Source organism: Chiloscyllium punctatum, chromosome 40 (assembly GCF_047496795.1).
Source record: "Chiloscyllium punctatum isolate Juve2018m chromosome 40, sChiPun1.3, whole genome shotgun sequence".
Taxonomy (NCBI): Eukaryota; Metazoa; Chordata; class Chondrichthyes; order Orectolobiformes; family Hemiscylliidae; genus Chiloscyllium; species Chiloscyllium punctatum.
Window position 1 is genome coordinate 41,448,791 of NC_092778.1, and position 25,822 is coordinate 41,474,612.

Sequence of the window (25,822 nt, forward strand, 5' to 3'; positions counted from 1 at the left end):
TGAAAGTTGCCTTAACTATGAATGTCTCCCACAGCACACAGCCTCTGCTTAAACTCATATTGTTTTCACTTCCATGACTAATAAAGAAACCATATATACAGTCCTTTCTACAACGCTCTCCCTGACATAACATACTTCTTATAACAGACATAAAGAGGGCTTACTGTGCTTATAATCTGATTATAATTTTCACAGATTCAAATATTTTTGCTAACCTTCTAAACACTGGGCTGTTTGAATAGTGGCCTGTCCTGTTCCACCACAGACCAACTCTCTCAATGTGATAGCACAGGGACCATACTGTTCTTTATTTCCCTGCTGAATTTTGGAAACATTTTTTCTTGCTCAGCTGATCTTCTCCACAGAAACTGTGGCTCTGTATCTGGATCTGTAACAAAATGTTTCAGGCCACAGTTCTCAGATAAGTCACTTTGTATTGTGTACAAATACCCCAAATCATTCTGTGACTGTATTTACTTTAGAATTGCACTCTTCATTTTCTATTGTTTCCCGTCTGTCTTTCTTTTGAAATGTATCACTTCACATTTCTGTACAAAATTTAACCTGCCACATATCCACCTCTCTTCTGAATATGCCCTCTTGTCATCTAGCTCTATCTTCCTCACAGCTCACAAAACGTCATGCCCTGTGTCATTAGAAATTTTCAATTTGTGCCAAGTTTTCACTCACTGTATGGAAGCTGAGCTACCCTTGGTCTCCAGTAAGAATTCTGTTGTTGCCTTTTGCTGGAGGATGTGTGGAAATAGCACTGAGCCTCATTGGTTAAGATTTCATTCATGGAGGGAGCAGGAAGGCAGATGAATAGCAACACCTGTGTATAAAGTGAAAGGTGGCAGTGGTGGCACTGATTTATGGAATTTTAAGGAACTCACATGTGACAAACAAAAGGACATTTTTGAATCTATTTTAGAAATGATAAGTTAGATTTCATAATTTTCAATAAAAGTTAAATGTATCTTCACCCATTTTGTACAGGGACCATTGGCTACTGTTGCCACATATAGAAGCTCTTAATATTACTGGCTTTTACTTGGTTTAATTTACAACTTCACTCTGTGCGGTTTTACCTACATCATTGTGGGAGAACTTGGGATTTGTCTTCTCCCCTTGAGCTAGGGTGAGGATTCAAAAGCAGATATCCTGTGTGAATGATAAAATGTAAAAATATAGGCAGCATCAAAAAGAGGTACCCTGCAGGGAAAAATAAATAAGATTGATGAGCAAGTAGGGAGCTCTAAATGAAATGAAAAGACAAGAAGGAGCATAATGGAAGATTTGTAAATGTGACTAATAAATCGCACACAGCAGTATTCATGGCTTCAATATCCCAGGTCGGATTATGGATACACAGCAACCAGTCAAGACAGAAAATCTAATACTACTGGCTCTCGCCATAAGAATCCCCATTTTGCTTCTTTTTTGCATGAGCAGCTCTGCCAATTGCTTAAAATGCCTGCAGCATCTTTTAATTCCTCTTTCCATTTTTCTCTCTCCCCCTCTGAATGGTTCAGGCTATTGCCAGCGTATAATCCCAGCTGGTTGCTATGATACCATACCACAGATTCTGAGACGAATGACTCACAAAGATACAGTCCTGTGGATGTGGACACTGGCTAGTTCATGCTGGGATAAGGATACAGGTATTCACTAATTCTTTGCCATCATAACAGTTCTTCATGTTTGAGCTAAGACAGCAAGAGCCACAGTTTTTTCTGTTGGACTGACTATCACCTTATTCTGTACTTGCATTCCATGTTTTGCATTATTTGATGCAGGACCCTTAATGGTTAATTATTAAGTGTGTTTTATTTCCTTACCTATATTGCAGGAAATCTGAGACCAATCACACTGCCACTATCACGACCCTAGTTCGGATCAGGTTATTCAAACAAATGGTCAATATAGCATAGGCTTGTTATATCATGCTTTTGATGTGTTGCTGGAAAAGCACAGCAGGTCAGGCAGCATCCAAGGAGCAGGAGAATCGACGTTTCGGGCATGTGCCCTTCTTCAGGAATGGCTCATGCCCGAAACGTCGATTCTCCTGCTCCAGGATGCTGCCTGACCTGCTGCGCTTTTCCAGCAACACATTTTCAGCTCTGATCTCCAGCATCTGCAGTCCTCACTTTCTCCTATACCATGCTTTTGTCAACTACAAATTAGTGGATTGACCCCTTCTGCATCAAGTTGTAGACCAGCTTACTTGTACCTTCTATATGTAACATAGTACAACCCAGGCATAATTACAGTCAAGATTATCCTATCGAAATTTTTTAAAGTGCCCTTTTGAAAAAGGAAAAATGCCATGAGGGCATGTTCTGCTATTTAGACTCAGAACCATTCTTTTAAGGGTACTTGCTTGCGAGGCCCTTGTGATCAGAACCCCTGTTTAATAGAGGTGGCAGAGGAAAGTGATTATTTCTGTACAGGCAGCCTTGGCAAATCAGACCTGTCTAAAAATCAGCCCACAGAACTGTTATAGAATTGAAGGAGGAGGGATGGACATGTTGTGTAGCAATGTAAGATAATCTCAATTGCTGAGGATCAAACTAAACCTTAGCACCCAGAGATCAAAGTATTTTATATAAAAGGGATAATTAATACTTTCCTAATCCCTATCTCTTTATTGGTGGAAGCAGGAAAGTTAGGCTGCTCAGAGTTCTGCAAAACATAGAAGCATTTCCCAGGGAAGCACATAAATTAAGTTGAGATTTAATCCATCTATAGCCAGGCCACTTGAGCTCCTGGATTCGCTCTGTGACTACAGCAGCTGTTGGAGAGGCTGCATATCAGATGGATAAAAAGTTATTAAAGTGTTTCTCTTTCATCTCTGTTTTCCTGACTAACATGGGATCTATCTCACTTTCCACTCAAGGTCTGAAGCATTCTCAGCAAGGTTCAGCCCAACAATCACAGAGACACCAGTGGCAGCAAAACTGAAGGTGAGTGAATCATGTATGTGCCATTTTCATAGCCAAGATGTAACAACACAATCATTTTGCAATAAGATGCAGCTAGGAAGGCCATACATTAAAGATATATGTGCTTCATGAAAAAATCTTTCCAGAGTACTTTTGTTCACAAATGAATTGTTATTGTTCAAATCACAGCAAAAGCTACAAAACTTCACTGACATAAATCTGAACTGACAGCCAATAAAACGCTACCACCACTAAGTGAGAGCCAATACCTTACTTACAATGAAGTTCAATAGTCGTGCAGAGGCAGGAAGATGAGCAATGGAAGAACGAGGATGATGAACAGGAGGAAATAGGAGTAAGAGGAAGGGATGGGGGAGAAGTCATGACTGGTGTTGAATAACTGAACTACTAAACTAAATAAAGAAGGACGCTTCACAAATATTCTCATTCTGAATCATGGGGAGAGGAACCAGTGCTGAAGATAAGGATGAAGTATATGCAATCACTTTCAGTCTGCTTCTAAACTGTTCAGTATTATAGAGAAATTGATTCACTCTCCATAATATCAAGAAATGGCTAAAAGCACTACATGTATGCAACAAAGGATCTGAAACCTGGCAACGTTCTGGCAGTGCTTGTGTTTTAGAATGAGTCATGTCTTGAACCAGGTAAAAACAATGACTGCAGATGCTGAAAACCAAATACTGGATTAGTGGTGCTGGAAGAGCACAGCAGTTCAGGCAGCATCCAACGAGCAGCGAAATCAACGTTTCGGGCAAAAGCCCTTCATCAGGATGATGAAGGGCTTTTGCCCGAAACGTTGATTTCGCTGCTCGTTGAATGCTGCCTGAACTGCTGTGCTCTTCCAGCACCACTAATCCATGTCTTGAACCAAACAGGTCTACTATAGAGTTACAGTGAGAGTCCCCAACTCATTACACTTTAGATAAGGTAGTCCTAAATTGTTATGCTCCCGACTAAGTGGGGGATGCATTGGCTGCTCTTTTTCTTGCTTAACTGCTCCCTTGGTTGCTTGTGACAAGGTTAATATAAAATGGATTTTATTCCTTTGTGGATAACCTGTCCCATCCAAATGTTTTAAAATGAGACAATTTAACCAGGTTTTCTTGAGTTCAGGAAATAGCAAGTTATTTGCTTTTAAAATGCGAGAAAAGATAATAAAACAAAACATACATATACACAGACTCAAAATGAGAGGTAAATCCAAAAAAAACTTTTGAAAAGCATCACTCTTTGGCTTTTCCATGATGAATAGATTTGAAATATTATGGCCATTCAGGTGGATGATTCCTGAAATCTGACTTTAACAGTTGAATGCGATGAAAAATGTATGATTTACATTAATTTCAATATAATTTTTAGCATTTGGGTTTCAAAAGAGTGCAGCATTTGGGTGCTGATTACTTTGTAAAGAATTTTCCAAACAGAAACTAGGTCACACAATCCTTCCGAAACAGTATTCTAATCTAATATGCATCAGAGAGAAGGAAATGTAAACCCCAAGGGTGCTAACGGAGTATAATATTTTTTTCTGTGGTAGTTCACGACAGGACTTCTGCCCGAAACGTCGATTCTCCTGCTCCTCGGATGCTGCCTGGCCTGCTGTGCTTTTCCAGCACCACACTTTTCAACTCTGGTCTCCAGCATCTGCTGTCCTCACTTTCTCGTAGTTCATGACAGGTAGAGTAACTCCTGAAATTCCTTAGCTTGTTTTCAGCTCAGAACAAACAAAGATTGAGTTTTTTTAACAAAACCCAAAAATTGAATATTTTTAGGATGGTTCAGAAAAGATCTGATGTTGGAAACAAATATTGTTCTTCTCCTAAAAATACATTTTGCAGAGCAGTTAAGAGAATATGATACCTCAGCAGAAAGGTTTAGTTTGTACAACTTCAAGACCAGGAGTGTTTGTTTAGAGACCTGCAGGTCATTAGAAGCTGAGAAAATCTAAGTTTTCTATTTTGTATGTATTCATGGAAGAAGATGCAAGCTCACAAGATAGAAACTGGGGAGAATCAACTCAGTAGAATTTAAAGATTAGATAGGGAGGGGTTATTTGTTTGGATTTGAACTGCTATATGTCGTTGGCACTGGAAAACAGGTTGAAACAGTGTTCTGCATTATGTTTTACATTTATAACTGAGTTTTATAACAAGATAGCTTAGTCATACAGTCATAGAGTCCTGCAGCATGTAGACAGGCCCTTCTGCCCAAACTGATCCAAAATGTCCATCTACTCTAACCCCATTTCCCTGCACTTGGTCCATATACTTATAAACCTTTCCTATCCGTGTATTTGTCCAAATGCCTTTTAAATGTTGTTAACGTACACGCCTCAATCACTTTCACTGGCAACTCATTCCATATGCATACCAGTCTGTGTAAAAATGTTGCCCCTCAGGCTCCCTTTTATTCTTTCCCCTCCAACCCTAAACTGATGTCCTCTACTCCTCGATTCCCTAATCCTGGGGAAAAGACTGAGTGCATTCACCCTATCCATGCCTCTCACGAACTTATACATTTCTATAAAATCCTCCATCAATTTTGTACACTTTAAAGAAAAATGTCCTAGCTTGTCCAACCTCCCCTTATAACTCAGAACCTTGAATCCTGGCAACATCTTTGTAAACTTCATATAGCAAGATGACTAAAACTGAACACAAAACTCCAAGTGTGGCCTCACTAACGTCCTGTACAACTGCAACATAATTTCCCAACTTCCATACTCAATGCTCTGACTGACAAAAGCCAGAGTGCCAAAAGCCTTCTTCACTGTGCTGTCTACCTGTGACTCCACTTCAGAGAATCATGCACCTGAACTCCCAGGTCCCTCTGCTCCACTGTACTCCATAAGGCCTTACCATTCACCGTGAAATTCCTACCTTGATTTGACTTTCCAAAATGCAAGACCTCACACTTATCTATAATAAACTCCATTTGCCATTTTTCAGCCTACTTCCCAGGTGATCAAGGTCCTTCTGCAATTTCTGATAACCTTTCTCACTGTCCACAACACTGTCTATTTTAGTGTCATCTGCAAACTTACTAATCATGCCTTGAACGTTCTTGTCCAAATCATTGATATAGATGACAAACAGCAATGAGCCCAGCACCAACCACTGAGGTACACCTCTAATCACAGGCCTCCAGTCTGTCAAGCATCCTTACACTATTACCTTCTGCTTCCTACCATCAAGCCAATTGTGTATCCAATTTGCCAGCTGCCCCCTTGATTCCATGTGATCTAACCTTCCAAATCAGCTACCATGTGGAACCTTATCAAAGGCCTTACTGAAATCCATATGTCTACTGCCCTGCACTCATCAACCTTCCTGGTTACTTCATCAAAGAACTCTAACAAATTTGCTAGGCCAGTTCTGAGAAAAGGTCACCAGACCCAAAACGTTAACTTTAATTTCTCTTCACAAATGCTGCCAGACCTGCTGAGCTTTTCCAGCAACTTCTGCTTTTGTTTCTGATTTACAGCATCTACAGTTCTTTTATTTTTTATTTCTTTCTTAGCTGCATAGGGGTCTCTAACAATATGGTGAGAAGCAACTACATATACTCATAGCATTCCTCGTCCACAGAGGTTACTAGCCTCAATGCGTCATCCTGGCATATTTTTCACCCACTCTATAATATAGTTCTCCATTTTAATGCTGCACTTTGGAGCACACCTGTAACTTACAATTTAATGCTGCTGTCAGGACACTTTACATGCAAAGACTGCAACCCATTCATAGATTCTTCCAGGGTACAACTCAAGGCTCCTCCCTTAGCACTCACTCACTCACTCCCCTTGACTTTTCCAGACTTGTCCTACCTGCCTATCTTCTTTTCCACCTATCCACTCCACCCTCTCCTCCTTGACCTATCACCTTCATCTCCTCCCCCACTCACCCATTGTACTCTATGCTACTTTCTCCCCACCCCCACCCTCCTCTAGCTTATCTCTCCATGCTTCAGGCTCACTGCCTTTATTCCTGATGAAGGGCTTTTGCCCGAAACGTCGATTTCGAAGCTACTTGGATGCTGCCTGAACTGCTGTGCTCTTCCAGCACCACGAATCCAGTGCAGAGGATATGCAGTGTTAGTAGTGTCGAGGGCTTGGGATGAAAGCGAAGTTGATTGAGGGAAGATGGTGTGGCCATTAGCGAAGATTGTAGAATACAAGCCTTGACGGGAATTGGGTAGAGTAGCAGAGATAAAGTAAGTGTGAGGTATTGGATGCTTATGCTGGCAAAATGAAGATGATCATTGACCTCCTTTCTACAATGCTGAGTATTCCTCCAGAAGACTGAGATTGGTGTTTGATGTTACATCCTCCATCTGCTAGTCCTGGTGGAAAAGGAAGTCCTACCTCTGCATAACCCATTCAGTAGGGCCTCCAGGTCCCTGCCTTCAAAACATGGCACAAATTGCCCACTGCCTATCATGTCTGGGACCATGCAGGGCATCTCCAGACTGATTGATTTCATGGATGGCACAGGCACAAGTGATGGAAGTGCATTTTAATATAGTAGCTAAGTGGAATGTTGTTCTGTGAATGGTGCATGGTAAGATAGAGCCAGAATCAAAACTGAGGGAGACCATATGGAAGGAGTAGGGAGTCAATGAGGCAAGTTTAATAAGATACAATGAGAAAAGTCACAAGGCCTTGCAGCAGAAATCTCTCCAAAGAAACTCAATATAATTCAGGTTGAGCCAAAAAAGTAAGATTCAGCCCAATAAAAATTTTCCAGTTATTTACTGTCCATAAAAACAGCAGAAATCCAATCCAACAACTCGAATCCAGCCAATATTGTTCCATTTGTCTACTCTCGTTCACCAAAGTAATGGAAGCTATCATCATCAGTGCTATTAGAAGGCACTTACTCAGCAATCACCTGCTTACCACTACTGAATTGGATTCTACCAGGCCCATTCAGATCCAGACTTCATAATAGTTTTGAGTTAAATATAAGCAAAAGAGCTGAACTTGACAGGTGAGGTGATAGATGATTTCCCTTTACCTCAAGAAAGCATTTCATTCAGTGCGCCATCAAGGAACCCTAGCAAAATTGAAGTCAATGGGAATCATGGGGAAAAAAATACTGTCACAAACACAGTAAATGCTGGATAAACTCAATAGGTCTGGCAGAATCTGTGAAGAGAGAAATAGAGTTAATATTTTGTGTCCAGTATGACTCTTCTTAAAACAATGTGTTCACTGTTTAGAATCATAACGAACACAAATGGTGTGGTTGTTAAAAGCAAACCTCTCAGCTGCAAGACATCAGTATAGAATTTCTTTAAGATAGCTCTTTTCTGATCAGCCTATTCAGAGATGTTATTGCACACCTCTCAGTCAGGTGGGACTTGAATCCAGGCCTCCTAGCTCAGAGGTAGGAATAGTTCAATGTACCACAAGTGCCCCTAAATTCCTTATGTTAATGTCACGGACACAAATATCTTCAGCAGTTCCATTACTATGCTTCCATCACAAGGTAATAGGTGATAGAGGGAGCTGGTCCTTCCATATTTTGTGAAATGTGCCACCAGACCTGTTGAGTTTCTCCAACATTTTCTGTTTTTATATTAAATGGCAGCAAACATTCATGGCATACGCATGCTGGAAATGTTCATCTCCAACAAAAAAAGAGAATCTAATGCTCTTTTCTTGACATTTAATTGCATTTTTAATCGCTGAAGCCACTATCATCACCTTTCTGGAGGGTTACTGTTGAACAGAAACATAAATGGACCAGTCATTTAATATGGTGACAGTAGGAGCAGGGTAGATGCTGGGAATTCTGCAGTCAGTGATTTACTTCTCTACTCCTCAAAATGTGTCTATTTACAAGGTACAAGCAACAGTGTGATGGAATATTTTCCATTTGCCTGGGTGAATATAGTTCCAGCAACAGGCAAGAGGTTTGACATTACTCAGGCCAAAATAGATTCCTTGGTTGGCTCCCATCACCCCCACTGCACAATGACAATAGTATTATCATATACAAAATGCACTGCAGCAACTCAATAAGCATCCTTTAACAGCACATTCCTCTGCCATCTAGAAAGGTAAAGGTAACAGAAGAATGGGAATGATGACATCTCTACCACTAGAAGTTCCCCTAATTCAAACAGCATTCTAACTTGGAACTGTATTCTTATTTTCTTCTGGGACTCCCTCCCTAGTAGTACTCGAAGAATACTTGCACAACATGGACTACAGCAAGTCAAGATGTCAACTCCAGACCAACTTCACAAGGGCATGAGGAATAGACAGCAAATATCTGCCATGCCAGAGATTCTTACATTCCATGAAAAAAAATCATTAAAAAAAAACAGGTGAGCAGCCAGTGGAGAAGGTGGAAGAGCAGGGAAAGACCGACAGGGAAAGCAGGAAGTGGTGGAGTGCGGTAGGGGAAGAGAAGGAGAACATCGAGGAGCAAAACGCGGAAGAGTGAATGGAAGGTAGGAGTGGGAAGGTGAAGAGAAAGTGGGGAAGGTTGGGCAAAGAGTGAAGGAGAAGAAAGAGAATGAGCAATAAAGTGGCTATTGGAATTCCATCTGGAGAAGAATGGAATAACGCAGATGGGAACCACATATAAGAAAAAGGAATATACTATAAATAGTAGGAAACTGAAAAGTATGATGGAACATTGGAATGCACGTCCACAAATTCTTAAACATTATGGGACGTATAGATAAGATAGTTATGAAAGCAAATTACATATTTTCCTTTCACTGAAATACAGAATATAAGAACATTGAGGATATGCTACATATAAAGCCCTATTTAGATCACAATTGGACTATCACATTTCTGGTTGCCACATTATAGACAGGATGTGACCATACTAAGATTAGATTACTTACAGTGTGGAAACAGGCCCTCCAGCCCAACAAGTCCACATCAACCTGCCAAAATGCAACCTACCCAAACCCCTACGTTTACCCCATCACCTAACACTATGGGCAATTTAGCATGGCCAATTCACCTAATCTGCACATTTTTGGACTGAGGGAGGAAACCAGAGCATACCCACACAGACACTGGGTGAATGTACAAACTCCACACTGACAGTCACGTGAGGCAGGAATTGAACCCAGGTCTCTGGTGTGTCACAATACCGCCCACTAAGAAGAGTACAAAGGAGCTGCCAGGTTTTGAGAACTTTAGCTATGAGGAAAGATTAGATGGGCTGGAGTTTATTTCTTTGGAAACTCTTGTGAATTATTCTGGAAAGCTGATAATGCTCTTTGGTTTTTCCTTAGCCAGAGGTGATTTGCTAACTAATCAGCACATATTTTTCCTGCAATATAAAATCAGTATGATCATTTGAAATTTGGCATTCATGTTGTTGTCCTGATGAGCACAAGTTCATTTCAGCAACCTGTCCTTTTCGGCAATATTCCATGATCTTTTCTACTAAGTAACTAAAAATTTAAAGCCATTGTTAAAAGGATTAGAATCAAATTGAGGAACCTTTTCACCCAGAGGGCAGTAGGGGTCTGGAATACTTCACTTTTAAACAGGGTAGAGTCAGAAACTATCACTGTATTTAAAAGGTACTTGAATATACACTTGAAGTAGCGTAGTCTATCAGGCTATGCAGTAAGAGCTGCAAATTACAATTAGGCCCGAATACACTTTCTTGACCAAAATCAAAATGAAGGACTAACTAGCCTCCTACTGTGGCCTACGTTTCCATGATTCCATGAGCTGCATCAACCCACATAAAAAAGTTGCAAATATTGATGAATTTTCCTTTGCAATTTTCTCATCTTACTCCCTCCTGTCCAGAAGGTACTCACTAATATTAGGTTGGTGTTCTAAACATGCTGGAAGCCTCTCATACATCCTCAAATGGCAAATTTTCAGGTCTGTGGAAAAATAGTGAGCTGACCTGACTATGGAAAACCTAAAGCTCTTTTCACCTAGCAAGCACACACATATTACATCAGGCATTATTGTATGGAGCATGACAGCAAGATCTGAGATCAAATTGGGCCTGTATCTTTCATACTATTTTCAACAATGAGTTCAAATTTCCTGACAGATGTGGCATCCAAAAATCAGAAAATAGTTCTCAAAGCTTATCAGAAAACTTGAAATCATTGCTTATTATTTTTATCCTATATAATGATGACAGACTTAAGTTTTGTTAACCAGTCTCTGATAGACCCCAAGTTCTACTGGCCTTCTGTAACACATTCCCAGCTCTATTATTCCATCTCACACACTCCCAGTTTTGTTGGTCTGTCTGAGATACATTCTCAGTTCATAAGCCAGTTTACAATGCACTCTCAGCTCTATTACAAAATACACAGCGTACACTAGGCCCATTGTTAAAATGTGTAAAACACACTCCAAACTATATTATCCAATTTGTATAATTTATCCTCAACATTTTTAAAAGTCATTTTAGTTATACATATATTCTTTAGGTAAGGGGGAGTTTTAGTTTTGTGAAAATAACTACTTTTGCATTATACCTACCTACAAGTTTTTGGAAGCTTTCCAATAAAACCTGTAAGTTGAAACGTATTGTGCTTTGTTGTCGCATATCAGTTCAAAGGAAATGGTCTTATGTTAAAGTATTTAAGTATGTAATTTATGTAATGAAGATGTTGATTTATTCATCGCATACTCTGATACTGGAACTGTACTATCACCTTGTTACAGGCATTGATACTGGGGCTGTACTGCCTGCCTGTTCAGACCATATAATCCTCCTGTTATAAACATTGATACAGGGGCTGCCCTGTCAGTCTTTACAGGTATTAATAGCGAGACTGTACTGTAGGCCTGTTATGTACATTGATACATGGCTTTGTTAGTCTTTTATAGACATCATTAACTAAAATGTAATATTGGTCTGTTACAGACATTGATACTCCGAACTGTTACACTGATACCAAGTGTGTAGTATTGACCCGCGACATTCAGTAACAGCAGGAGATGAGCACTAAATGGCTGAATGGCAAGGAAGCAGCTGCTAAATCTCAAGCAATGCATAAACTAATTTTGAACACATCAGCATACCTTGACTCAGGTTCTGCCAGTCTCTGTGGAAGCCATAACTCATCATCCTCACTTATTGGGATGCTTTGACTTTGTAACATTTATCTTTAATATTTTCACTAATAAAGACCTGAATAGACAAGCAAAAGGTAGTACCATTTGTATAGTTGGCACACAAAAATACAGAACTGTCATTCACTTCATTGACACAGTGCAGATTTACATGCAAGCATATGAACAAAAACAACTGGAGACCACTCAGCTCTTTGAGCCTGCTCCACCATTCAATAAGATCATGACTGATCTGATTTTAACCTTAACCCTATATTTCTGCATATCACTGATAATCTTTCATTCCCATGTTAATCAAGAATTTATTTCTCCTTAAACTATTTTAAGAGTCTGCATTAACTGCCTTTTGAGAAAGGGAATTCCAGAAACCTATAACACCCAGAAAAAAATGTTTCCTTATCTCTGTTTTAAATAGGTGATTCCTTATTTCTAAACTATGACCCCCTACTTCTAGATTTTCCCTACAAAGGGAAACATCCTCTCAATATCAACCTGGTCAAGTTCCCGGGTCTTACAGATTTCAATAAGTAACCCCTGACTCTTCTAAACTGGCGAAGATAGAGGCCTACCTTGTCTAGCCTTTCCTTATAAGACAATCAGCTCATTCCAGCTATTAGTCTATTAAACCTTCTCTCAATGGCTTGCAATCCATTAATCCTTTCGTAAGTATTGTGACCACTACACAATATTCTAGATGCAATCTCACCAATGCCCTGTATAGCTGAAGCATACCACCCCACCACCACCCACCCCCAACCACCCCCAACATGGGTGACATGTCGGCTCAGTGCCAGGGACCCAGGTTTAATCCCAGCCTTGAGTAACTGTCTGTGTGGAGTTTGCACATTGTCCACGTGCCTGTGTCGGTTTCCTCCAGGTACTACAGTTCCTCCCACAGCCCAAGGATGTGCAGGCTAGGTGGAATGGCCATGCTAAATTGCCCATCATGTTCAGGGATGTGTAGGTTAGGTGCATTAGTCAGGGGAAATCTCGAGTAATAGGGTAGGGGAATGGGTCTGGGTGGGATACTCTTTGGAGGGTCAGTTTGGACTTGTTGGGCCAAATGGCCTGCTTCCATAGTGTAGGGATTCAAGATTTCCATTCAATGTCCCTTGCAGTAAACCATAACATTCTATCAGCTTTCCTGATTACTTGTTGAACCTATATACTAAACTTCTGCAATTCATGGAAAAAGTGAGGACTGCAGATGCTGGAGGTCAGAGTCAAAAAGTGTGGCACTGGAAAAGCACAGCTGGTCAGGCAGCATCTAAGGAGCAGCAGAGTTGATGTTTCAAGCATACCTCTTCATCAGGAATGTTGGGAGGGGGAATAGGGGTCTAAGAGATAAATGGGATGGCTGTGAGGCTGGGAGGAAGTTAGCTAAGAATGCAATATTTAGATGAAGGTGGGGGTAATGGTGTGGAGTGGAGGGTGGAGCCGATAGCTGGACTCCTGGTCCCTTCCCTTGCCACCACAGGAGGAGTAAAACCTGTGCCCACACCTCCCCTCTCACCTCCATCCAAGGCCCCAAAGGATCTTTCAACATTCGGCAGAGATTTTCCTGCACCTCCAAAAACCTCATCCACTGTGTGGGTTGCTCTCGACGTGTTCTCCTCTACATTGGGGAGACAGGATGCCAACTCACGGAACGTTTCAGAGAATATCTCTGGCATGCACTCACTGAACAACCCCAGTGCCCCGTGGTCGATCATTTCAACTCCCCCTGCCACTCTGCCAAGGACATGTAAGTCCTGGGCCTCCTCCACTGCTAAATCTTGGCCACCTGACGCCTGGAGGAAGAACACCTCATCTTCTGCCTTGGGACACTCCAACCACACAGGATCAATGTCAATTTCATCAGTTTCCTCATCTCCCCTCCCCTCATCTTATCCCAGATCCAACCCTCCAACTCGGGATCATCCTCTTGAACTGTTCTGCCTGTCCATCTTCCTTCCCACTTATCCACTCCACTCTTCACTCTGACCTATCACCATCACCCCCCACCTTACGCATTCCTAGCTACCTTCCTCCCAGCCCCACCCCCTCCCATTTATCTCTCAGCACTCTTGCTCCCTCCCCCCACCCCCCCACCCCATTCCTGATGAAGAGCTTATGCTCAAACATCAACTCTCCTGACTGGCTGTGCTTTTCCAGTACTACATTTTTTTACTGTGCAATTCATGCACTAAGACACCCAGACCTCTGCATCTCACAGTTTTGCAACCTCTCACCACTTAGATAATATGCTGCTTTCTTGCTCTTTCTGCCAAAATGACTATTTCACACTTTTCCACATTGTATTCCATTTGCCAGACCTGTGTCCACTCACGGAACCTATTTATATCCCTTTGCAGGCACATTATCTGCCTTCTTGAAATTTAAATACAACTCGTTCACTGGTTCCTCTTTATCTACAGTACAAGTTACTTCTTCAAATAACTCCAATGAATTTGTTAAACATGAGTTTGCTTTGATAAAACTATGTTGGCTCTGCCTGATTTCCTTGAACTCATCCAAGCACCCTGTTATAAGTTTGTAGTATTTTCCCTGTGACAGGTGTTAAGCTCAGTGGCTTGTAGTTTCCTGCTTTCTGTCTCCCTTCTTTTTTGGATAAAAGACTAACCATTAGCTATTTTCCAAACCAAAAGAAACTTTCCCTGACTCTGTTAATTAAAATTAAAACCAATACTCAACTATTTCACTGGCTATTTCTTTGTAAAACCTATCAACTGGGGACTTGTCAACTCACAGTTCCAACAATTTACTTCCCTGGTAATTATAATTTTCTTCAGTTGCTCCCACCCTTTCAATTCCTGACTTAATCATTTCCAGGATGCTACTTGTATCCTTTCTTGTAAAGATCGATGCAAACTCTGTTCAATTTCTCCACCATCTCTTCATTTGCCATTACTAATTCCTCAGACTGATTTTCTATAGGACCATTTTGTTAACTCTTCTTTTTTAAAATATCTAAAGAAACATTTCCTACCTGTTTTTATATTTTTGCCAACTTTCTCTCCCACTCTAATTTTTTTCCCTCCTCATTAATCTTTTTTGTAATTCTTTTTTATATTTTTTATACTGCTATTTTTTATATTCTGTCTAATCTTCTGGCCTGCCATCTGTCTTTGCAGAATTTAATGTTTTTTGAGTTTGACACTACCTTTGACTATTTTAGTTAGCCATGGATAATAGGTCCGTCTTTTAGAATATTTCTTACTTGTTGTAATGTATCTATTCTGCGCTTTCTGGAATATCCCCTTCAAAGTACAGAACTACATCTCTATTGGCCTATTTCTTAATCTAAATTGCCAGTTAATTTTTGTTAATGCTTTCATGCTCTCATTATTGCCCCTGTTTAAATACAAAATAATCCACTTGGACCCACACTTCTCTCCCTTAAACTGTATATAAAATTCAATCATGCTATGGCTGCAACTACGCATGGACATTTGTAGTATGAGATCAGCGATTAACCCAGCCACATTGGTAAAAACCCTAGATTCCCTACAGGCCCTTCGGCCGAACAAGTCCACACCGACCCTCTGAAGAGTAACCCACTCAGACCCATTTCCCTCTGACTAATGCACCTAACACTATGAGCAATTCACCAAACCTGCACATCTTTGGACTATGGGAAGAAACCAGAGCACCCGGAGGAAACCCACACAGACACAGGGAGAATGTGCAATCTCCACACAGTCACCCAAGGCAGGAATCAAACCTGGGTCCCTGGCACTGTGAGGCAGCAGTGCTAACCACTGAGTCTGCTCTGTGATTGGTGCCATGACATGCTGTGTACAATTGCTTCCCAAAAAGTTTCAAGAAATTCCTCCTCTAGACTACTTTTTGACAGGCCTCCAATATGTATTCCTACTGTTAGGGGACCGGTACAAAACTGCCACAAGTGACCTTTTGCCTAAATCATTCCTCAGCTCTTTCCAAGTGGCTTATATCCTGATTTCCTGAATTAAGGCAAACTTGTCTATTGTTCTGATATATTTTATTGAAATACCATCTTCTCCACCTTTTCCCTATTTCCTGCCCTTTCTAAAATGTCACATACCCTTCAATATTCAGGTCCCAATCTAGGTCATCCTGCAGCAATGCTTCGGTTCTGGCCTCTAGATCATATTTATTTATCTCAATTAGTATGACTAGTTCATCTGTTTTGCTTTAAAAGCTATATTAATGACCCTAACATGGCCAATGTGGAGCTGAAACATTAAGTCCGAGATATGATGTTAAACTACACTGATCAGAAATTCCCAAACTCCTTCTATGATGTAATAAACCAACAAGGCCATGGTGGGATTTAAATTCAAGGCAGCAGAACATTACCTGCATTAATAGGTTAGCAATACTACCACAAGGCCAAGCTTAACAACATTAAAAAAAATTATACAAGCATTGTCGTTTTATTGAGTGGTTGCTCACAACTGAGAGATGTACAAGTGAAAATTACTCCAACCAAGATTACTGCACAAATCGCTGTTGCAGAAGACTGTTCCTAATTATCTAAGATTGTTAGTAAATTGTTTCTGATTAAGCAACGCTATTTTCCCAAAGTTGTTTTGGCTTACTGGGAGCTTGAGGAAATCTCAGGACTAAATCTAGCCACTAATCCTCAAACTGTAAGTATGGAACTAATTGCATGGCACTTGGGCAATTTGTCACGTGGAATTTATGATACTTGGTTGAAGTATTTATTCCAGGCCTAGGACAGAATATGGTAAAACTGGTTTAACAGTGGATGGAATAAGAAAGCAACTTGAAAAATCCATTAACAACAGAACTTGGATAGATTGGTTAGTCTTCAATTGTAACATAAACATGAGATTTCAATCCCTGGTGTGATCCCACGTTTACAGTGAGGTTACGGAAAATTTTCTGAACGTTTCTACATATTGAGCCTGATAGTTTAGCAAAAATCATAATACATTCTGTGTTTTATTTCTCCCAGAGTAGCTGTTTGTAAAGTCTGTTTAGAATGGTCAGGATATTGTATGGAAGCAGTATTTTCACTTGCCATAATGAAATGCCCATATATTGTCTGATAAATCTTTAGCAAGTCATTCATAAAATCAATTTTGTGCCACAATAGACAGTAGACACACTTAAGTGCATTTTCAGCCTTTGTTTCTCAATTGACTTAGAACTGACATCAGACAAGTAACTTCCACTTCCTTCATAAAACAGTACAGTTGTATCAAAATTAATAAATTAATTAATAAATAATATTCTTATTTTTTCCATATTCCAAAGTCATCATTCCTAATTTATTAAGATTTACTTTAATGCAATGAAATACAAATATAAAGAAAATACTGAAAATCTGGATATTTTATTCATTGGTATATTTCCAATTACATGGTGACATGATGAAAGAAGTTAAAGTTTGTAAACGTTGAACAGAAATGAAAGAAGCAGACTTTGTTTTCCAATAAAGGGGTGAAGAATGAAGGAACATATAGACATGCAATAACATTTTAAAAAGCTAGAACAGAGGGTGGAAGAAACCTCTTCACACCGAGTTGTGAAGCTGTGACATTCCTACTCAGCGTTAATGTATGAGGCAAAATCAATGTCTACATTAAGAATTAAAGTTGGCATTCAGGTAGATCAAACTCCCTTTAGCCAGTAGGAAAGGATAGCAGAGGAATTAAAATCAAGGTGTGTGATTTAGTACTTTGCTCCTGCTCCACCACTATTTAACAAGACAGCTAAATCATACATCTCAGTCCAGTACAAGCATCATGAAATCGTGAGCAAGAACAAGTGGCCCATTAAGAGGCCAGCCACGAGCAGGAAGATTAATATGGAGCTCTCATGCTCTGTTTCTACACCAAAACCGACTATTTGCCATCTGCTCACATTCTGTACCACTTGTGTTTTTGTCAACTTATTTAACCTATCAATATATCTTTGTAAAGTGTTTATATACCCCTGAACTTGCTTTTCTACCTATTTTTACATTGTCTGCAAATTTATCTGCAGTACATTTGTTTGCTTCCTCCAAGTCATTAATACATAATGGAAGCAGTTCTGGTCCCAGCACTGACCACTGTGAAACCCCACTGGTAAATGGTCACCAACCTGCAAAGGAACTCCTCATCTTCATTCACTTGCTATGGACCAGGCCAGATCCCCTCAAAACAATTCAAGAAAGTAGCCTGGACCCTTTGCTATTTGATACAAGCAGTTGTAAAGTGGATATTCCAGGAGAGCTGCAGCTGGTCAAACCACTTAGTTTTAAACAAAATAGAATTTATTTACAAGATTACCGAAGGAACCACAAACAAAAGAGAACAGAATACACTATAACTTAACCTATACAAAACCCCAACATATTATCCCACCTTAATGATGCTGTTCCAAATACTTGCAACAATCCCCATAAACATCCCTTGGCCAAAAAGGAAAATTAAACACAGAGTCTTACAAGAAAGACAGAAATGGCATCCTCTTCTATGTAGCTGTTTCTTAGATCAGCAGCCTCAAAACTGCCTGACTGCTTTCAGTAAACAGCCAGACTGCCAGAAACCAAATCAAATCAGAGAAATGCTGAGCTGGGAGAACTGGCCACTCTTTCATTGTACAATTGTCTCTTTTTCAAAACTTGAAAGCCATTTGCTTGAGGTAGTATCTGTTAGCTATAATCAAACTGGCCCTAAAACCAATCCAAGCCAGACTTTTTGGAATCACTGTTTTTATGATCTCTCTGAAAGAAAAGCCAAAGACAACATAACCTTGTTAAAGGAGCAGCATCATCACACTGTTTCCTGCCTAATAGCCAATTCTTTATCCATGCCAAATTGTTACTGTCAACTCTATTGGCACTTACGACTTAAACTTTTGTGAGGTAGTTTGTTGAATGCTTTCTGGAAGTCCAAATGCAACACATCTGCTCCCCTCTATCCAATGTGATTGAGACTTCCTCGAAAACTTCTATTAAACGAGTCAGAAACAATTTCCCTTTCATGAAGCCACATAAACCATGCTTTGTTTTAGAATTCCTACAGTGTGAAAGCAGGCCCTTCAGCCCAACAAGTCCACACTGACCCTCCGAAGAGTAACCCACCCAGACCTATTCCCCTACAGTATATTTACTCCCGACGAATGCACCTAGCCTACACATCTCTGAATGCTATGGGCAATTTAGCATGGCCAATTCACCTAACCTGCACACCTTTGGATTGTGGGAAGAAACCCACGCAGACACAGGGAGAATAAATATGCAAACTCCACACTGACAGTTGCCCGAGGCTGAAATCGAACCCAGGTCCCTAATGCTGTGAGGCAGCAGTGCTATCCACTGAGCCAATGTGCTTGATTAGGTTATGATTTTCCAAATGTACTACTTCCTTAATAATTAATTCCAACATTTTTCTAATAATACATGTTAGCATATTTGACTTATATTTATCACTTTTTGACTCCCTCCATTGATAAATAGGAGTGTCACATTGTTAATTTTGCAATCCTCCAGTACTTCCTAGAATCCAAGGATATTTGGAAATTTACAACCAATGCATCCATTATCTTTGTAGTTATTTCATTTAGGATCTTAGGATTCAAACCATCAGGGCCAAACGACCAATTTACTTTTCACACCATTAGTTTGCCTAACAATCTCTTATGGTGGTGTCGGTTTTAAATCCCTCCCCTATATTATTTGATATTGATAGGATATTCATAATATCTTTCAACATAAGACTGATACAAAATTTCTGCTTAATTCCTTTGCCATTTCCTTGTTTGCCAGAACTATCTCCCCAGATCGATTTTCTGAAGGGCCTATCTTTTTTTTTGAAGTCAATCTTAATTTTCACATATTTTAATAAATTCTTACTGCCTCACTAGGTTGCCCGCATAGTTTATTTTCTCTATTGTTGCTATATTTTCAGCCTTCCCTTGCTGAATTCTGAAATGATCCCAGTCTTTGGGACTGTCACTGACATTTGCTTTGTACTATGCTTTTTCTTTCAACATCATACCCTCCTTAACTTCCTTGGTTAGCTTTAGTTGGTTTATCCCTCTTCTAGAATCTTTCTTCTTTACTAGAATATCTTTTTGCTGAGAATCATGAATTACTTCCTTAAACCTCTGCCATTGCATGTGTATTGTCCTTCCTTCTAATCTATCCAATTGGTCAATTTTAGCTAACTATAACCTCATTTCATAGTAATTCCCTTATTTATGTTAAACACAGCTGTTTCCAATCCAAGAATCTCATTCTTAAACTGAATATTAAATTCAATCATGTTATGATCGCCATCACCACTTCCAAGAAGATCTTTCACTATGAGGCTTGATGGGAGATGGATGCACCAGCAGAGATAGAATGAGCGTGAGGTATTGGAGAGAAGATGGTGGTGTTTAACACTGGCAGAGCAGGAAAAGATACTGACTTCCTTCTTGCAGTGCTGGGTATTCCTCCACATAGCTGAGACTGTGTCATCAGATTACTTTTGGGGGATATGTTAGAAGAGGCGATGGCCTAGTGGTATTATCACTAGATTATTAATCCAGAAGCTCCACTAATGTTCTGGGGACCTGGGTTTGAATCCTGCCACGACAGATGGTAGAAATAAAATTCAACAAAAAAAACTCAGCAATTCGGAATCTATTGATGGCTACGAAACCATTGTCATTTAGAGTCATAGAGATGTATAGCATGGTAACAGACTCTTCGGTCCAATCCTTCCATGCTGACCAGATATCCCAACCCAATCTAGTCCCACCTGCCAGCACCCAGCCCATATCCCTCAAAACCCCTTCTATTCATATACCCATCCAAATGCCTCTTAAATGTTGCAGTTGTACCAGCCTCCACCACTTCCTCTGGCAGCTCATTCCATACACATACCACCCTCTGTATGAAAAGATTGCCCCTTAGGTCTCTTTTATATCTTTCCCCTCTCACCCTAAACCTATGCCCTCTAGTTCTGGACTCCCCAACCCCAGGGAAAAGACTTTGTCTATTTATCCTATCCATGCCCCTCATAATTTTGAAAACCTCTATAAGGTCACCCCTCAGACTCCGAAGCTCCAGGAAAACAGCCCCAGCCTGTTCAGCCTCTCCCTATAGCTCAAATCCTCAAACCCTGGCAACATTCTTGTAAATTTTTCTGAACCCTTTCAAGTTTCACAACATCTTTCTGATAGGAAGAAGACCAGAATGGCACGCAATATTCCAACAGTGGCCTAGCCAATGTCCTGTACAGCCGCAACATGACGTCCCAAATCCTGTACTCAATACTCTGATCAATAAAAGAAAGCATACCAAACGCCTTCTTCACTATCCTATCTACCTGTGAGTCCGCTTTTAAGGGGCTATGAACCTGCACTCCAAGGTGTCTTTGTTCAGCATCACTCCCTAGGACCTTACCATTAAGTGCATGAGCCCTGCTAAGATTTGCTTTCCCAAAATGCAGCACCTCGCATTTAGCTGAAGTAAACTCCATCTGCCACTTCTTAGCCCATTGGCCCATCTGGTCAAGATCCTGTTGTAATCTGAGGTAACCCTCTTCGCTGTCCACTACACCTCTAATTTTGGTGTCATCTGCAAACTTACTAACTGTACCTCTTATACTCACTTCTAAATCATTTATGTAAGTGACAAAAAGTAGAGGACCCAGCACTGATCCTTGTGGCACTCAACTTGTGGCCTCCAGTCTGAAAAACAACCCTCCACCACCACCCTCTGTCTTCTACCTTTGAGCCAGTTCTGTATCCAAATGGCTAGTTCTCCCTGTATTCTGTGAGATCTAACCTTGCTAACCAGTCTCCCAGGGGGATCCTTGTGGTGCCCACCAGCACCACACACATTGTTGACACATTCACACTAATTTTCCAAACTTGAAATTGCTACTGAGAATACTCAATGTCTCCTGATATCTCTGATTCAGTGTGTACCTGACAATATCTCATCCTTTCCCATTATGATTCCTTCCATGGTGAGTTTTTCCAACTGAGTTGAGGCCATTAAGAGATGGCCCACCTCCACAACCTGTGCTATTGATATATACTTACTATTACAAAGCAACTAGAACAGGAGACAGAATAAATTTTCTGGTGCGGAAAATAAAATGGGCGGGGAGGAAAAAAGGGACAAACAATTTTGCAAGGATTACAAGAATAAAATCACAAATAACCATTCCTGCAACTACCTCTTAGTCAAAACTAAGAATTGAGAATATTTCTGTACCTGTAATCTTTTAACATAAGAACATAACAGATAGGAGCAAGAATACACCATCTGGCTCCTGGAGTCTGCTGTGTCATTTAATATGATCATGTTTGATCTCTTTGCTTCAAATCCATATTGCCACCTGCTTCTTATATTTCTTCATTCTCTGTGGGATCAAGAAATCACTCAGCCCTGAACATACTCAGCAATGGAACATCAACAACTCAGAGTTAAAATACATTAATTTACATTATTTTCACAGACATAGTGCTCTCAGTCCATGGTTGCTTCTGTTCTGGAAAACATCACATTCAATTTTATTCATAAATTGTAACCTTCACTTGGGAAAAAAAATGATATATCCAATCATGCCCTGCTTTTTCAGATAGATGGTTTAAATTCATTTCAAAGTTGTAACAACTCTGTTCTGAATTCTGTATGTGAATACGTACGCTCACCTAACTGCCTTTACCCCTGCAGAGATTATTTGGCAAAATTTTAGATAGCACTTTCTCCATGAAGATTCATGTTTGCCAGAAACACATATCAGAAACAACAAGTACAGCATCTTTACTTTTCCATTCATTATCCTAACAAACAGAAAATTATAGGCTGTACACATGAAGGTTTATAATCATGTCCAGTAAGGAAGGCTTTGCTCTAGGAGCATGTAAATAGGAAATATATTTGAATTTGCCTTTTTTTCAAGAAAGAAGATCCATCCCAGGGCTCAATGGCCAAATATGCTGCATTGTATGGTTTCCAAGCATTAGGGACCCAGGTTCTGTCCCTCCCTAAAGCTAAGTCAGCTGATCAAAGCCAAGATTGCATCTTAAATGGTGTCAGCACCACTAACCTAATGAGAGGAGGGGTTGGGGGAAAAGTATGCCACATTCTTCATCACTATGCAACAGGACCAAATAGAATATATGCATAAAAAACTTAGGGAAGCAGAGTTACCAGTTCCCAGGATTTCTTTTTTTTAAACCATTCTCCCATCAAAAAATTACAAATGACAATGGTTAAATGTGTTTTAAACCAGATTGTATTTATGTAAGTTTAAAGAATGAGCCAAAGATCATTAACTATCAATGGCATGGCAAAAGTGAGGACTGCAGGTGCTGGAGATTAGAGTTGAGAGTGTGGAGCTGGAAAAGCACAGCAGGTCAGGCAGCATCTGAGGAGCAGGAGAGTCGACTTTTCAGGCAAAAGACTTTCATCAGAATGAGGGCAATGGCATGGCATGATTGTTGTTTTGCTAAAAACAGACAATAGTAACTAATCTGTAAATAATAAACCCCTCAAATAGAGTCTGTTGTGAGAGCATGGATTCTCTGAACGGATTACTTAATATGATTCTACCTTTGTTATGAATTGAGATAGCAATACCCATTAAGTCAGCTTTCAAAACAGAAATCTACATGAAAATAGTTTCACTCAACACAAAAATACAATGCAGAAAAAGATTCCAAACTTTTTTCATAAGTTAACAAAAAGAGTTGATGAGGATTTTTTTTGAAGACTGCTTTCATAGGATGTGAGCATTGTTGACTAGGCCTCCACTTGTTACCCTTTCTATATGCCTTTAAGAAGGTGGCGGTGAACTGCTTTCTTGAACTGCTGCAGTCTGCACACCTACAGTGCTGTTAAGAGGAGAATTTCATGAATTTTATCCCTTAAACAGTGAAAGAATAGTGGCATAGTTCCAAATGTATACAAATTGTTGAAGGTAGCAGGGTAGGTTAAGAATACTGTGTTAGAAATTGGAGTAAGACTAGGAACTGGACCCCACCCATGAGGCTCCCAGCCTCCTTCCTGATGAAGGGCTTTTGCCCGAAACTTGATTTTTCTGCCTCTTGGATGTTGCCTGACCTGCTGTGCTTTTCCAGCACCACACACTTGACTCTAATCTCCAACATCTGCAGTACTCGCTTTCACCTGATCTAATTGTAGCCTTAACTCCATTTTCTGACCGCCTCACATACCTCAACTCTTTTACTGATCAAAAATCTGTCAAGCCCCCTCAGAATCTCATACGTTTCAATAAGATCACCTCTCATTCTTCTAAATTTCAGTGAATCTCGGCCCAATTTATTCAATCTTTCCTCATAAGATCACTCCCCTTCATCTAAAGAATCAAACTAATTAACTGACCCTGAACTACTTATACTGCATATATGTAGCTAAGGACATTCAGGATTCTAGGAGGCATAGAGTACAATAGCACATAACTTATGAGATCGCATTATGAAACAGTGATTCAACTTCACCTGGAGTATTGTGTCCAATTTTGAGCACCATACTTAAAGGATATCATGGTCACTTTCAAGAGGGTCAAGAAAAGATTTATTAAAATGGGTCCTGGGTTGTGAGGTTAGATCGGGAGAGGCAATGGCCTGTGGTATTATTGCTGGACTGTTAATCCAGAGATCCAGGAAATATTCTGGAGACCTGGATTCAAATCCTGCCATAGCAGAAGGTGGAATTTGAATTCAATAAATATGTGGAGCCAAGAGTTAAATGATGACCATGAATTCACTGTCAATTGTTGGGAAAAACCCATCTGGGTCGTAAGTGTCCTTTAGGGAGGGAAACTGCCATCCTTACCTGTTCTGGTTTGCATGTGACTCCAGACCCACAATGAGGCTGACTTTTAACTGCCCTTTGGGCAATTAAGGGTGGGCAGTAGATGCTGGCTGAGCCAGCAATGCCTTCATCCCATGAATGAATAATAAAAGAAAAGAATGTAGAAGGTGAAATTGTTTTTCTGAAAGGAGTTTGAGAGGAACTTTGATAAAGATATTCAAAATAATGAGGAGTTCAGTCTTCCCTGGATTCAAGGGAGGTGTCAGAATACTGGAAAATTACTTTGATCAAGAAAAGTTGTCAGGATAATCCCAGTTATTAAAGATCGGTCAGTTTAACTTCGGTAGTGGGGAAGCTTCTACAAACAAGTTTTCAGGATAGAATCAATAGTCACATGAAAATGATAGCTGATTAGGAATAGTCAGCATGGATATCTTAAGGGGAAACCGTGTTTGACTAATTTGCAGGAAGTGTTTTAATGAAGTAACAGAAGGACTCAATGAGGGCAATGCCATTGATGTAATAGACATGGATTTCCAGGACACATTTGATACAGTACCACACAATGGACTTGAGAAAATGTATAGATCATGGTTTAAAAGGGACAATTGTAATGTCGATACAAAAATGGCTGAGTGATAGGAAAAAAAGAGTAATGGTACATGAATATTTTTCAGGCTGGAGTAGTTTGTAGTGGAATTCCCAGGGTTCGGTATTCAGACACTTGCTTTCCTTGATATAAATTCCAGTGATCTGAATCTGGGCTTGGAGGGAGTAATTTCAAAGATTGCGGATGACACAAAACTTGGCAGAATTATAAACTATGAGAACAGTGTATAACTCCAAAGGGACATTGATAAAGTTGGTGGAGTGGGTGGATAGATGGCAAACGAAGTTCAATGCAAAGAAGTGTAAAGTAATGGTCAGAAGAAAATTGAAAGACAAAGTAACATAAAAAATATAATCCTAAATGGAGTGCAGGAACAGAGGGACCTG

At 40.0% G+C, this 25,822-nt stretch overlaps 1 protein-coding gene and 1 long non-coding RNA gene across 7 annotated transcripts in view; one reads left to right on the forward strand and one right to left on the reverse strand.

Moving 5' to 3' along the window:
* LOC140464494 (ankyrin repeat and fibronectin type-III domain-containing protein 1-like) overlaps positions 1 to 25,822 on the reverse strand; it is a 924,898-nt gene that overhangs the window by 377,343 nt on the left and 521,733 nt on the right. The window lies entirely within an intron of this gene.
* On the forward strand, positions 1,588 to 12,108 carry LOC140464497 (uncharacterized). 2 transcript variants are annotated; one of them, XR_011954937.1, is made up of 5 exons: positions 1,588 to 1,661; positions 2,897 to 2,963; positions 4,504 to 4,643; positions 9,147 to 9,296; positions 11,840 to 12,108. It is a non-coding gene; the product is annotated as an uncharacterized lncRNA (long non-coding RNA). The 2 variants fall into 2 exon arrangements; XR_011954938.1 differs by lacking the exon at positions 9,147 to 9,296.